Source organism: Sinohyriopsis cumingii, chromosome 14 (genome assembly GCF_028554795.1).
Source record: "Sinohyriopsis cumingii isolate HCF-2022 chromosome 14, ASM2855479v2, whole genome shotgun sequence".
In the NCBI taxonomy this organism is placed as follows: Eukaryota; Metazoa; Mollusca; class Bivalvia; order Unionida; family Unionidae; genus Sinohyriopsis; species Sinohyriopsis cumingii.
This window is the reverse complement of record NC_142974.1, coordinates 73876494-73891741: the sequence shown is the minus strand read 5'-3', so window position 1 is coordinate 73891741 and position 15248 is coordinate 73876494. Positions and strand designations below refer to the sequence as shown.

The window sequence follows — 15248 nt, the reverse complement described above, 5'->3', positions numbered from 1 at the left end:
GATAGATAAATAGATAGATAGATAAATATGTGTATATATATATATATATATATATATATATATATATATATATATAGACAGATAGATAGATAGATATAGATACATACATGCATGCATATATATATATATAGAGAGAGAGAGAGAAATAGGTATATATACATATATATGAAGTTATGTATGCATACATATGTTTGCATGCATACATACATACATACATACATACATACATACCCCTTATGATGCATTCCTTAACCAGCTCATAGTCGGCACTTTGCTGTACTGGCAGGTATGCCAAGATATCTCGGGCCAAGCCAAAAAGTGCACACTGTAATAATTGCGTCCGATGCTTCCATTGCCGTTTCAGATTTTCAGCAACTTTTCAAAGTAAGGAAAATGTGTCTACTTTTTTCTCTAAAAGAGGGCACTATCGTAAAATTCTTAGTAACATCAGAAAAGCTTTTGCCTTGAGAAAGATCATATTTTCCGGCAAATTCAATTAATTCATATTTTCTCAAACAGGACAACTGCTCATGGGAAGTATTGAAAGAGAGATTCCCACTTTTGATGACATTGTAAAAAGGCATGTTAATTTCACTTAAGATTTAAAGAATGTTTAAAGAAATATTTTTGAAATATGTTAACCAAACTTAATATATCCCTATGACGAGCAACCCAATTTTCTTGTTACGTGGTATGTCTCTTACATAAAGTAACAAGAAAATTGAGAAAACAACAAGCTTTGTAAAAGGAAACGGATACATTAATTCCCTAGAAAAGTAAGGTAAAAATTAGGAAATAAAATTACGATTTTACAAATCAAGTACCAAAATAATCCAAGGGTTAAAGCATATTTATAAAAAAGTCCTAACAGGAGTCTTGATCAAATCCAAAAGGAAGACAATGACGTTAGTTTTAACCCTGTGAAGTGCTGCAGTGTCAACGGTCTCCAGTTTTAGAATCCTGAATAAATTTCGAATAAATGTCAGTCAAACATTTAATTTAGAACACTAGTATTTCCAGGGAAAAGAATCACTTTTCTCTAAAATTATTTGAAGGAAATTATAAAATTAGTCCAAACTGGACACAGCATAAAACAAATGGATCTCTCAAGTGTTAAAGAACTAAAGACAATTCTTTCTCATAACAATATTAATAAATCTAACTACAACGCAAACCCGAATAAAGGTCAAGAGTTTATCATTCTGGGAAAACCAAAATATTGTAACAATATACAAATGGTGTTTTTCACTTACTCCTAGCATGGCATCAATGCTATTTAATTTTTCTTACTCTGAGAAAGAAAAACGAAATAAGTTGTTTACTACAAGTTCTTTATCAAGGTCAGGAACTAGGTCAGCATTAGATACAAAGTTTCTATTAATTGTTATTTACTTTGAAAACTACCCCCAAACATAAGTCAGAACTGAACTATATTCCAGAAAATAATGTTACATTACAATAGCATGTAATGGAATATTTATAAAAAAAGCAACAAAATTAATTTAAATCAAACATAAATTAACACAGTTCACCGTCTCTACATAAGTAAATAATGACCCTTTAAAGATTCCTGTCACGTATTATTGTACAGCTGTTATAAATATTTATTTGCCTGTGAATATGGTATGCTGACATAGATAAAACGATAAATATGATTCATTAATTCTTGATATGTCAGGTATAATGGCAAGCTGCTATTTAAGGATAGTTTAGCTATATTACATATTTTATTACATTGCTTGTTGGAAGTGCTGCTTTTATTTACATGTTAGCAGAAGGGTAAATCCGGTCTTGGTGTTTCGTTAATTTTCATCAGGGAGTTATTCAAATAGATTCACTAGCTATTCTTTGAAAGTAGATGAATTCACACTTTATGCTTTCATAGAGAATATATATTATATGTTGCTAGACTGTATATCAGCCTTGTTTAATGCAGGATATGAGCCCCTAAAGGTCTAAGTTATGAGCGTTTCGTGCGGCGTTAATCATATATTCCGTGCTAAAATGCAACGACCTCTTTATTTCGTGTGGACAGTTAAAGTCTCTTGTTTGGCTTACTTCGATGTTTATGCTTCGTTTTGCTAGTGACCAGTCTCGACGTCCGGCCTTCAGTAGTACATTCGATCGTACAGTTTAGATGCATTCCTGATTTTATTCGTTTCGATCTGAACAGCATTTATGAAAGTGGTCTGAGGTAAAGATCTTACATCCTGAAGTATTTCAGAACGTTTGCGTTTGGAGCTGACCATACTGCCATTTATGGTTTGAAACGAGTTCCTGACTATTTCTGACTGATACAGGTTGATGCACGACTGATCGCATTTGAATGATTTCGGAAAATGACATTATTTCATTTTATATATTTTACTGGCGTTGTTTCTCAAGTACTTTATCTAACATATGACCATATCATCCAACTGTTTGATATGCCTCTCATCCGAAATATGCTCGTTCATGACGGTAATAATTTCGATTATTTCACGGTAGCGCCTAATGATAATCTCTTAGGGTATTTAGATACAGTATAGAATGATGTGAAATAACCAAATGAGAGGTACACCTATAATTATGCATTTGTCGTTTTGCTATTTTGTTCCAGTTGTTTAAGGAGAATCATATTTTTAAATGAAAAGCACAATTTAGGTTTATATCTTACTCTCGGATTTTGTGTGGAAAAAGTGCATTTGATTACAGCGGTGTCCGTACAGATTTTCCACATGACCCGGACGTAAAAAAATGTAGAATGTATTATTAAATGTAAAATAATAGTAAATCTGCAGCAATTATTAATTGTAGACAAGTCAATAATCTGGTACATATTTATCCAGATCAGTTATGCATACGTTCTATCCCTTGTTGACACATATACAAGGACATTTGTATTGAAATTCATGCAACCGCTGTGAAAGGCAAATGGATCAGTGCCCTGTTAAAACCGGTTTTAAGAGCGAAAACATGTAAAACTATATAATGACGCATAAGCGATATTTTCAGTACACCTGCAAAAATGTACCTTGAATTTATTGCACACGGGTCTTATCTTCAACTCAACTCTATCACGAATTACATTTGCAATTGAGCATCTATTTGTGTTCAAAACCCCATATACTATTATAGTTTGTTGCTTGTAAATAACAAAACTGTACCGAAGCCAAATTGCTCTAATCATTATATTATATTACCATACGTTTCAAAAATGACTATCAAGCGAACACAAAATCTGTTTTAGGGCATAATATAGCCGGTATTGTTTAAGTCTTGTTTAAAAGAGTCGAAATCAGGAAAATCGCGATTTCATATTCATAATTGTGCGCTGTTATCTAAGTATATGACATTGAAAGAAGATAGAAAATGGAAGTAGTTCAAACTGTTACTATTTCAATTATGTTCATTATAATTTTTATATTCAAAACGAATATGAGTAGGTTTGTCAGATAATTGGCGTCAGGTAAGCTGTGAAAGTGTTGATGCTATCTTAGTAATCATACATAAAGCAACTGTCTCACTTACATAAAGCTTAGTAAGTTATTGCAAAACGTTGGATATATTGAACAATATGCACATTAGTATCCAAGGTCATATCACTCATGTCAAAAAGCAAACCAAAACTAGTATCCACTGCAAACAGGGTAAACAAGATTCATTGGTTTCTCAGATTTTAATTGCCAAATTCATCTGCATCCCCAAAACGACGGTGTATTTTCTCTATGCGTTACTTGTTTTCAAAAATTACACTCGATGCGACTTTTAGAAAGAATATATTAATAATATCATATTTAAGACAAGACCATGACATCGTGTTGCATTTAAATATGTGTTCCTAATGGGAAAAAAAGTATACAGGCTCTACGAAGCACGTTTGCCGCGTTCCACGACCAACCGCTTAATAAATATACTTACGATTGCTGGTTCGGTCATTTGACGAGATTATATATAATATTATAAACAGGAGGCGTGTGATGAAAATAGAGTAATCACTTAAATAGTTTCTGTAGGGGTTGGAAGCATATGCATACTTTTTAATTCACGGCGATTTTCTTTATTTAGCAAGTACATTAGTTCAATCTACATGACAAATATTGGAAACTACAAGTACCCCAGGTTGTATCTGCAAAGTTTGTGAAGATCTATCATTTTCTGTTTATCATTGACAACTTCATATGCATTATAAGGACATTGATAATAACACAACCACGACGTGTTTCACAGTCCATGTTATAAGTTCAATATTTTCTACACAACCAACTTAACAATAAGGGTGCGCGTTCAGAAGTTAATGTTTCTTTTGAAAACAATAGCGATGCCCAATACCTCCCTGATTAATCATTGTTAAGAATCGTAGATACATACTTCAAAGTAAAGTGTCCCTTCTCGGCTGTTGCTTGATTATAATTTCATGAAAAAGCGACGTAGATAGTTACCTTTTTCATAAACAACACTTCGTCTATTGCATGAACAGCTATTGTTAGACAGCAGACTTCAATGCATTGTAGACGAATTGTCTGCATTAAAAATATCATGCTCTCAAACCGTCAGACATATACTGCAAAATTTAGTTGTTCATCATGGTCATCATACCTTTTGGGAAATTCAAGTTTAACGGCTAGTCTCATATCCAGTAAACTTGCACAACATTATGATGATTGTCAATTTTCAAGTGACAAGTGTCTGTACGTCTGAGTGTATGTGTGTGTACGCTATGCTCTGAAGTGAGGGTCTGGGATCCCCCATACGGCCATGATATTCATTTGTTAATATAATGCTAGGGACCCGTTTTACGCGATAATATGAAAACGTTACATTAAACGTGTACTCGGTCAAGTTACTTAACAACCAACATCTGCTTATTTTATGTTGCGTAATTTTGGAATATTTTTATTCAATATTCAATGTACATCTAAGCGTAACATGTTCATGTTCGAACTGTCCTGAATGATTGATGTTGACTTGATAGAGGAAATTACAGTTAAAGGCTAGGGGCAGATTTCAGACTAAGACACTTCTTAAACCATCTCATAGAGATGCTTGTAGATTTCATGGACAATGTGAATGCAATCATAACTTTGCATTCTTCGTTGGTATTAGTTAGAGTGAAACAGTCAATATTGTGTACATAATTCCGTCCGTTTAATATAAATGTCGTTCTTTCTCATACTGCTTTCAAAGTGTACGTGACAAAGGACAGAAAATACTTTCAATATTATATCTCGTGCATCTCCTTTTTAAATACATGGCATAAACACCATCTTATCATTACAGTATGAACAATGAAAAGATGTATGACATGTTTGTACGCTTGGCGTCGGCATGAAGAGGTTAGTGTTAGGACTGGTCGTTCTGCTGTCAGGATAATGTGACTCGGTGGGACATCATGCTACATGTCCGAGGCATGATCCGCCAGTATAGACATCACTATAAACTGTCACACTGCAGACATCGCAGCGATATGATTGAAACATTGTTAAAGCTACGTTAAAAATCCAAACCCCACACATGCACACGTTTGTTCATGTATGTCATGATGTTCCAGTGTTTGTGATTGTACATGTCCTATATAAATAATGACGTCACTGTCGGTATTGAATATAGCATTGAACTCGAAGAAAGCATATGACAAATTTCTAACTAGCGCATACAAATTAATGAAATGTCATTTATTGAAAATGAAAATGGAATGTAATACTTGATGCAGAATAGTATGCAAATATAACCTGTAACTATGCATTTTCTTGTGCGTACGTTACATAATGGAGAGGGTTGGAAGATATCGATGAAATCCAGATCCTCATGTATCTACGTTGCTCGGGTTTGCCGTTATGTATTCCTAGCTAGACCACTGTGTATAACGAAACGATCCCACTCTATAGTTTCTACAGGTAAAGGTATTAAACTGGAATCAGTCATGGTTTAGGCTCCGCTCTCGGGGTGTCTCCCATTTGTTTTTATAATGTCAACTCGCAAAGAGAATACAATGTAATCAATGAGGAATACAATAAAAGACACTACAGCTTCAATACAACCCATAATGGACTTCTACTTGATTGACTGTATTTCTACTAGATTGGGTGAAATGTATACCAGTATGAGTGGCAGTCCACTACTCACTAAGGGCACATACTCCCCTGCCTCTCTATCCAGGTCCATATGATTGAACTGGGATCAATAAAACAAGATGCTGTACTGTATGCAGTAAATTCGTTTCTTATTTTGAGTGCTTTCATTAGTCAAAAATATAATAATACTGAACATGTAATTTACCGAGTCTTTCTAGCAGTGCCAAATATTGTAGAACTAGCGTTTTATGTAGAAATAGAGGAAAGTACTCAAGACCGTTTTAACGTTTCTAACAACGTCACTTTGCCTCCACCTCAGTTAGAGATTTTATTTCGACACTAGAGTACTGAGATCTGTACTTCTGTCCTTCAATGGTCCTGAGAAGTAATGTGCTCGGCAATGGATGTATTATTATTATAATCAACATAGAATCATCGCAAAAATAAATACGTTCACGTGTTATTGCTGATTTGTCTGTACTCTCCTTGATAAGAAACACTCCTTAAAAATCAATTCGTTTGAAGCTCCTTGATAACTTAAATGTAGCTAGGTTAAAATAGTGTTATCAAGCGCAACTTTACAAGCGCGTGACGCTACAAATAACATATAAATTGCTTTGAATTATAATATTTTTTTCTCCGAGCACAAATCTCGTCAGCCATGCTTCGGTTCAAGTGTTTTGGGGGATGTCGTTTGATTACAATATTTTCGTATTGGTATGCTGTGACAACCAATACCTACAAAACCTGGGAACACGTACAAATAGTGAACTTTTGATCCACCCAACATTTCGAATACAAGCTGCCAACTGGTGGAGAGTCATTTTCCGAAAATGAAGGATCTCACTTTGTTTGCTGCTGCTTCTGGTTCTGTGTGCACTGGCCTTATCTAAAGGTATGTATTTGTTTTATATTGTCATTTTATTTTCTGTATTCCTGTCTTTCTTTCTATCCGTGGCTCATTCTATCTTTCTTTTCTTTCTTTTTCATTTCTTCACAGTTCCAGAATTTTGTTGTTTCTACGTATTTGAGCATACAGGAGAGTTAAAAGTTAGCCTGTGTCGATCTTTTTCGCCCATAGTTATTTTCTTTAAACTTATTTATTGGAAGTATGAAATGCATTCCAATTATTTCGTATTCAAACTATATTCAAAGCCGTCTCCCTGCCTACGCCTTCCGGTAAAAACGTGTGGCTCTTGGACATAATATATTGGTCAAGCTTAGCTATAAATAAACTCAAAAATGTCCAAACAAATGCGAGACATTATGTTTTCTTTGACTTACAATGAAATATTTTCTTAAAGCGAGCTCAATATCTCTATTTCATATTACGTCAGTTTTCAATAAGACGTACATCAGTAAAGTCATTGCCAAACACAGATGTAAATACTACAGAACGACGCCCTTAAACTGAGAATTCATTCTCGTTGAGATTATAGTTGTTTGATCAGATATAGATGTATTTAATGAAACATAGAGACCTATATACCAATTAAAAACTCAATGATTAGTGTGCATTGTTGAGCAAACGATTGAGAACAGTAAGGTACTTAAAATGTTGTTGACAAGGCGCATCATGGTATGTCACATCAGAGTACTAGAGGCACGAATATTTCTTGAAGGATGATGGTCACTGGGTGATAATGAAGGAAACGAAAAGTTAGACATGCAATATGACTTACTTGAGACTAATATCACGTTATTGAATGCAAATGAAGATGATAGACTAAACGTGTATAATTATAACAATATGTATCATTGATATGGGTCTCCTAAGTTAATTATGGGAGAGCACAATGAAGTCAATTATCCATAACGTATATATGCCTAATTATGATCAACGTTTATAGGAACGTTTGGATAAACTCTCTTATGTATGTATGAATGTAAACTCATTGCCATGCCTCGGTGTAAAAGTTACATAACAATGCGTTTAAACCTCGTCCGTGTAAAGAATACAGTTATTTGATAAGATGAGGTATCTTTAAAAAGAATTTAAGACCAATATTCGAAATCAAAATCCACTGATTATTGCAGATTTTGGCGCGAACCATTGGAGAAACTATTGGGTTTTTAAAAAATGAAGATGTGACAACGCGTCATGCTATATATCACATAGCTGTAGTGGCATGGGGATGTCTTGAAAGATTATAGTCGCTCTCGTACAATTATTGCTTTACCGGAAATCCTAGTGGGCTAAATGTTAAAGGTTGTGTGAAGAGACAAACACACATAAATATAGAGACACAATAGCTTGCCCAATTGTAAGAATGAAAGACCCTAAGTAAGAGAAAGAGCTGACTCATTCTTTTTACACGCGCAATTATGATGATAGAAATAAATTAATTTCTAACCTCATCGATGTTAATTTGTTTCCTCTTTTATGAGTTAAGGAATTTTCAAGTCAGATACAATTTATATACAAAGGTTCATAGCTGTTATCATGCACCGAATGCCTCATTTACTTTTCAAACATAATCCTCTCTTCATTAAACATTCTTTTGGAAAATAGTTTTTCTGGCACATTTATTTCCGAAATAAAATGGTACCTGCTATTTATAGTCCGTTTATAATGATGCGGTTTTTCAAATTAGTCTATGTTAGATGATTATGCATAAACTGACACATTCGTATAATTGAGTAAAACATCCTGAGTATGACGTATAATTACGCTTTCGACAAAATAATCAAACCATTGTGAAGTTTAGAAGAAATCGAACCTTATATCAATACAATATTATTTTTATCTTGGAAATCGAATATAAACTATGTAAAGCTGTCATACTCCTATACATAATTAGCTCACTCGCACAAGAAACGGACTTTGGAACTGAAAATTCGAGGCCCATATTTCTTGTTTACATTTTAATCATCCTTTTTTAAAATCAATCTCTATATTAATTATCTAATGCGTGTGGGCACCAATAAATTTGTTTTATCCACAGATCATCGAAAACGGAGAAGTTACTCGGCCGAGGATGCTGATACGTTGGAAGCTCTATTAAGGGCCATTGAGAATGAAGAAGTTGACCTTTATCAGTAAGTCTATGCAAATACTGTACTTTTCTGTAAACTCTTCCATCTTAATATTTTACGGATCTATAAGCAAAAAAAAAACAACAACAGAAAAAAACCAACAGAAAATCAATGGTTGAAATTGCGCATGTTTCACGGTCTCTGAACATAAACATTTTGATCATAAGACGCTCAATGTTCATATTGATTATGCAATACTTCTATACTAGCAATAAATAAAAGAGAGGGAGGAAATTAGCTACAGTATAGGTGATTGACTATCAAACTAGATATATGGGCGGTCGTGAGCATTGAAGACAGGTTGTAGGTGAATTGGTTAGTCGGTTAGTAAGAAGGTACATTCATGTTTTAATAAACTAACTGATTTATAAACAAACATAAAAGTAGGGAGAGAAAAACCAATATAGAAATAATAAAGCTAGACATAAAGAACAATAACTCCGAAGACAGACATGCACACATATATGATATAATAACATTCAGGCATACACACAGATAGATAGATAGATAGATAGATAGATAGATAGATAGATAGACAGATGGATAGATAGCATATATATATATATATAGATAGATAGATAGATAGATAGATAGATAGATAGATAGATAGATAGATATATAGATAGATATATATATAGATAGATGGATAGACCTTAGAGAAATTTATTAGGTTTCAAAATTTCCCTGAATAAAGTTTTCCTTTTCTTACAGAGTCCTCAAAAATGACGCCAGTGAGCCAGGTCGCCAACTCTTGAGCAGATGGAGATGGACTTGGCGATTCGGCAAAAAATGAGCTATTCACAGTAATAACCACTCAGATCTTCTGGTCTAGACATATTGTAGAATTTATTATACACAATTTCGTGAACTCACTTTGGACGACTTCTCTGTAATTTGTTTATAAAATAATTGTTCAACATTTGATCTTGTTTATTATGTTAGTGATGAAAGTCAAATAAATCTGATCTAATGAATATATAAGTGTGTAATCTGCATAGATATCGCACCAACAGAATCAAGATAACCTGCAAAATCAGCCTGCCCAACCCTATTTACTTTACTCTGGTGGTATTCCTTGCCCAGAACAGAGCTTTTGAGGACGATATAGTACTGTCCATAACAAATTGTAGATATATTTTATAACTGTCTAATTTAATAATAATATTCTGAGTGCATACTATGATCATTTGTTTTTCTTCATATTTTATTACATGTAACTAATACCATATCTTACTTATTTAATTATGTTTGTGTATCTATTGCTCAACCTGCAATCAACAAATACATTGATTTGGCAGATCCATCTGTAAGGTATTTACTATTTAGTCAGTTAGGTTTCAGTAATGTGAATATCTTCGTCACACGAACGTTTGAAGTTATTGGTTTATGTACTTCTTAATATACAGTCAATGTTTGGTTTGATTGTGCAGATATTTTCGGTTACACGCTTTTTTGAAACAGGAAACCATTAGTAAAGTGCACAGCTGCCTGACAAAACCTATGTTGATTTGTGGCCATGTATGTTGTCTTCCCTGGAGTTCTAGTCTGCCTTCTAGGTCTGCGATAGAAACAGTAACGCTATATAATATGAAGAATCAAAACCATCTAGTTTTCTGGAACTAAACAAACAATTTAATTATCAACCTTATCAATTTGATATTTAGGAGGCCGTTACAATATTATGATACTAATCCAGTATAATAAAAATAGATATATTAAACTCCTAAAGAACACAATGTGTCGTATAAAGTTTAGGTCATGGAATGTATTGGTCTACCAAAACATTCTAATGTGTAATAATAACTCCATAACTCCTTTTGTATTATTCACCAAAGTCCCGGATATAATTTTAGTCCATTGAACACTTGCAGTTCCACGAGTTGAACACATGTTTATCCTCACAAATACTATCTAAATACAAGCCAAAGTGTTTCTTTGTACTTATAATACACGCATACTATCAGAATAAGGAACGAATTCATTGACCAAACCAAGACAGTGTCAAGTGTAAGATATGAGAACGCCTTTAGCTACTATTCCTAGCTACAATATGCAAATATTCCACATCCTCAGAGAACCTACCTGTCCTAAAGTAATTTTATTCAGAGAATCCACCTTATCGAGCTCCCTATCGGGAAACAAACCTGAACCTCTAAAGAAGTTCAGGTTTTACAATTAATATTATTATCAATAATGTATCACACGTACGTTAACATTTATAGATCCAATATAGTCTTATATTCTTAATGTTTTTCATAGACCATATACCAGTATACAAATTTTAACCAACACACAGGCACTATGATTTATAGTCATGAGTGAAAATACATGTTTTGATTATATATATATATATATATATATATATATATATATATATATATATATATATATATATATATATATGTGTGTGTGTGTGTGTGTGTGTGTGTGTGTGTGTGTGTGTGTAAATTCTTAACGTGATCTATATGAAGACAGTTGCAGAAAAAAACTCAATTGAACATAGCTCATCTCTTCTATACTATATTCTGGCTTTAAAGACTGACTTACTATCTAGACGTTACGGGTAACAACGATTCGATCGTTATATATATATATATATATATATATATATATATATATATATATATATATATATATATATATATATATATATATATATATCAGTTTTCCCTCTTGTCTTGTCGATCAGATATCAAAATGGATATCAACTCTGACATATAAATATATACGATGAATTTGGAATTTTCGCCTCGATTCGGAAACTATACGGTTGCAAAGTCAACGCCAAATGCAGCAATCTTGCGTTGGCGTTGGCGTCCTTTGCATTTTTCAAGTACTTGAGCGGCTAATGGTCCGTTTGTATGGTAAACTCCATTCCAAAAAGGTACGTATGGAATTTTCATACCCCCCCCCCATATTAAGACTAGGCAATCCTTCTCAATCACGGAGTAGTTTTGCTCCATAGAAAGGAATTTACTACTTGCATAAGCAATGGACAATTTCACCCCTTCTCGCTTCTGTAGCAAAACAGACGCAATACCGATATCAGACGTATCAGTCCACATCACAAACGTTTTGTTCAATTCTGGCAACTTTCGGATTGGTGCACTTACCAGTTTCTGTTTTAGAGGCTTAAATGCTTTTTTCCTGTCACACCATGGAACCTTATTAAGTTGCCTTTTCCTAGTCAAATATGTTAATGGGCTGGTAATAGCCGTAAAATTGGGAACAAAAATCGTATCAAACCTAGGAAAGATCTTCTAGTTTGTTAGTTGCTAGACAAGGTGCATCTCTGATTGCTCCTATTTTATATTGACTTTGTATGGCCCTTTCCATTGGAGAAGCAGCTTTCTTTGTCTCCGTAAGGATAAGCACGAACACTTGATCGCTAACATCAAACTTCTTGCTCCGTGTTTCTCGGTTGTAGTATTGCGCGTCCTTACGACCAGATTATGCGATTTCTTCGTTAGCCATTCGACATGTACTCCATAGCCTTTCGCACGAATCTACCACGTATTGGTATGTGGTCTTAACTTCTACGTTCGCTACATCGCCTGACCACAGCTCGCCTAGGATACGCATATGACCACGAACTGTCCCACCGTACAATAGTTCAGACTTGGATAAGCTTAAACTATCGCGAGGAACCTCACGATACGCGAACAGCATTACGTTTAGGTACCTATCCCAATCTATTGTACTTTCCGCTCACATCCGTCTCAACTTTTGCTTCAACGTTCCGTTGAATTTCTCTACCATCCAATTGCATATAGGGTGGTAGGGTGTTGTGCGCAACTGTTAAAGAAACAACAACCTACTTAAAATTTATTGCATGAGAACTGCGCTCCACAATCAGTAAGAACCTCTTCGGGCACTCCGACCCTACTTAACATGTCTACGAGCGCTTAGGCTACACGTTCGGTTTCGATTGATGGGAAAGCTATGGCTTCGTGGTACCTAGTGGCGTAATCAACCAGCGTTATAATGTATCAGATTTCCGTTCTGTATGTGGAAATATAGGTCCTACAATGTCAACGGCCTATCTTTTAAACTTAGTTATAATAAGGGGATCTGATCTAACGGTACTGTAGTTACCCTGTCCTTAGAGACCATCTTCTGGCAAACAGTCCACAAGCTACGAAACCTCGCTACATTACTATTGCCACCAGGCGGATATAATTCGCTTAATACCCTATCTGTTGTTTTCTTCGTATCGAAATATCCCGCCATACTTGATTCGTTCGCCACCTTGAGTACATACGGCCTTAATTGCTCTAAAAACACCAGTTGCAAGAACTTCCTATTACGTGTACATTAATCTTTATCGAGTTAGAAGTTTAAAGGAACACCCGTTGTTATACGCCCTCACGGTACCCGATAATGCTTTCTTCGCTATCGCACGTAAAGACGCGTCACGTTCGTCCTCATTCAGAAATTCTTCGCGGGAGATATCAATAGTGGGTTCCGGTATCTTTAATGTACGTAGCGGTTTCTTATCCCCCTTTACATGAGTTCTGGTTTTGCACTGCTTGGATAATAGAGGATCGGAACTCGTGCATTTTTGAGCGTATAGGTCCCTGTACATTGCTAATCCTAAGTTCACATATCGGGTTGGTATGCACAACACTTCCAAGGTTGACCTGCATTAGAGACCATCAACTGGCAAACATTCCATGAGCTACAAAACCTCGCTACATTACTATTGCCAGCAGCCCATAACCCCTCATATCTAACCTGCATGATATTATTTGTGTTAAAATATTATTTCTGCTTTGTATTATCAAACATGCTTCTATAGGAATCCAGGGTTAGCACTTTCCGTTCTGTCTGGTGTACATTTATAATTCTCTATAATTAGTTATGTATACTTTGATTTATTTCATAGGAATCCGAAATGACTATGTCAATACACGACAATTAATAACTGGGTCGTGATGCGAGTGTGTCTATTTCACAGGAGTGGATATAACGCCGATTGAGTAAGATCATTTTTGGTGATGTGTGGTTAGTGATGAGGGAATATGGGCTCGTGTTTATAGGCAAAGCGATGGGTGCCGTTTAGACGCGGACCTGATTTCGAATCTATGTAGAGTACGAATTAAAATGTCTAAACTGCTTGATATTATTATTTGTATCTCAAATATATATATATATATATATATATATATATATATATATATATGTGTGTGTGTGTGTGTGTGTGTGTGTGTGTGTGTGTGTGTGTGTCAGAGCTGGGATGAGTGTGCTGTGTGGGACATGAGAGACGACAGCATCGTAAACCTGTACAAGAACAAGGGCGGCATAAGCGACTGCAACAACTATAGTGACATATCCCTTCTCAGCATCGTGGGTACAGTTTTCGCACGCGTCATCCTGAACAGACTGGAGATGATTACTGACAAAGTGTATCCAGATTCGCAGTGCGCATTCCGCGCAGAGAGGTCCACAATCGACATGATCAACTCCTTCAAGCAACTGCAGTAAAAATGCAGAGAACAACTAAGACCCCTCTTCCTGGCTGTTGTCGACCTCACCAAGTCGTTCGATCTGGTCAGCAGAGACGGACTCTTCAAAATCCTGGCGAAAATTGGATGACCTACAAAAGCTTCTAACCACGATCCAGTCCTTCCACGACGACATGAAAGGCACAGTGATGTACGATGGCTCACCAACCGACCACATTGGCATCCGCAATGGTGTGAAACAGGGCTGCATCCCTTTCACCACGCTCTTCGGCATCTTCTTCTCAGTACTGCTCAAGCACACCTTTGGGACGGCCACAGAATGGATCTACCTGCACAAGCGATCAGACGGCAGACTGTTCAACCTGACACGACTGAAGGGAAAGAGCAAAGAGCGTGAAGTCACCATCAGGGACATGCTCTTCGCAGTCGATGCTGCTTTAGCCACCCACACAGAAGCTGAGCTAAGCGCCTGATGGACCGCTTTGCTAAAGCAAGCGATGAGTTTGGGTTGATCATAAGCCTAAAGAAAACAAACGTGATGGTTCAGGATGCTGATCACCCAAGCATCATCATCAACAACTGCGAACTTAAGGTTGTCAGTTAGTTCATGTACCTCGGTTTTACCATCAACAACAACCTCTCGCCAATATACACACACACACATACACACACACACACAATTTACTACAGAACA

General features: G+C 35.5%; 1 long non-coding RNA gene across 1 annotated transcript; it reads left to right on the top strand.

Annotated features, from left to right (window-relative positions):
• The first annotated feature begins 6687 nt into the window (after positions 1-6687).
• LOC149784153 (uncharacterized) lies at positions 6688-10264 on the top strand. The gene is made up of 3 exons (XR_016414103.1): positions 6688-6948; positions 8999-9092; positions 9801-10264. It is a non-coding gene; the product is annotated as an uncharacterized LOC149784153 (long non-coding RNA).
• The last annotated feature ends 4984 nt before the right edge of the window (positions 10265-15248 follow it).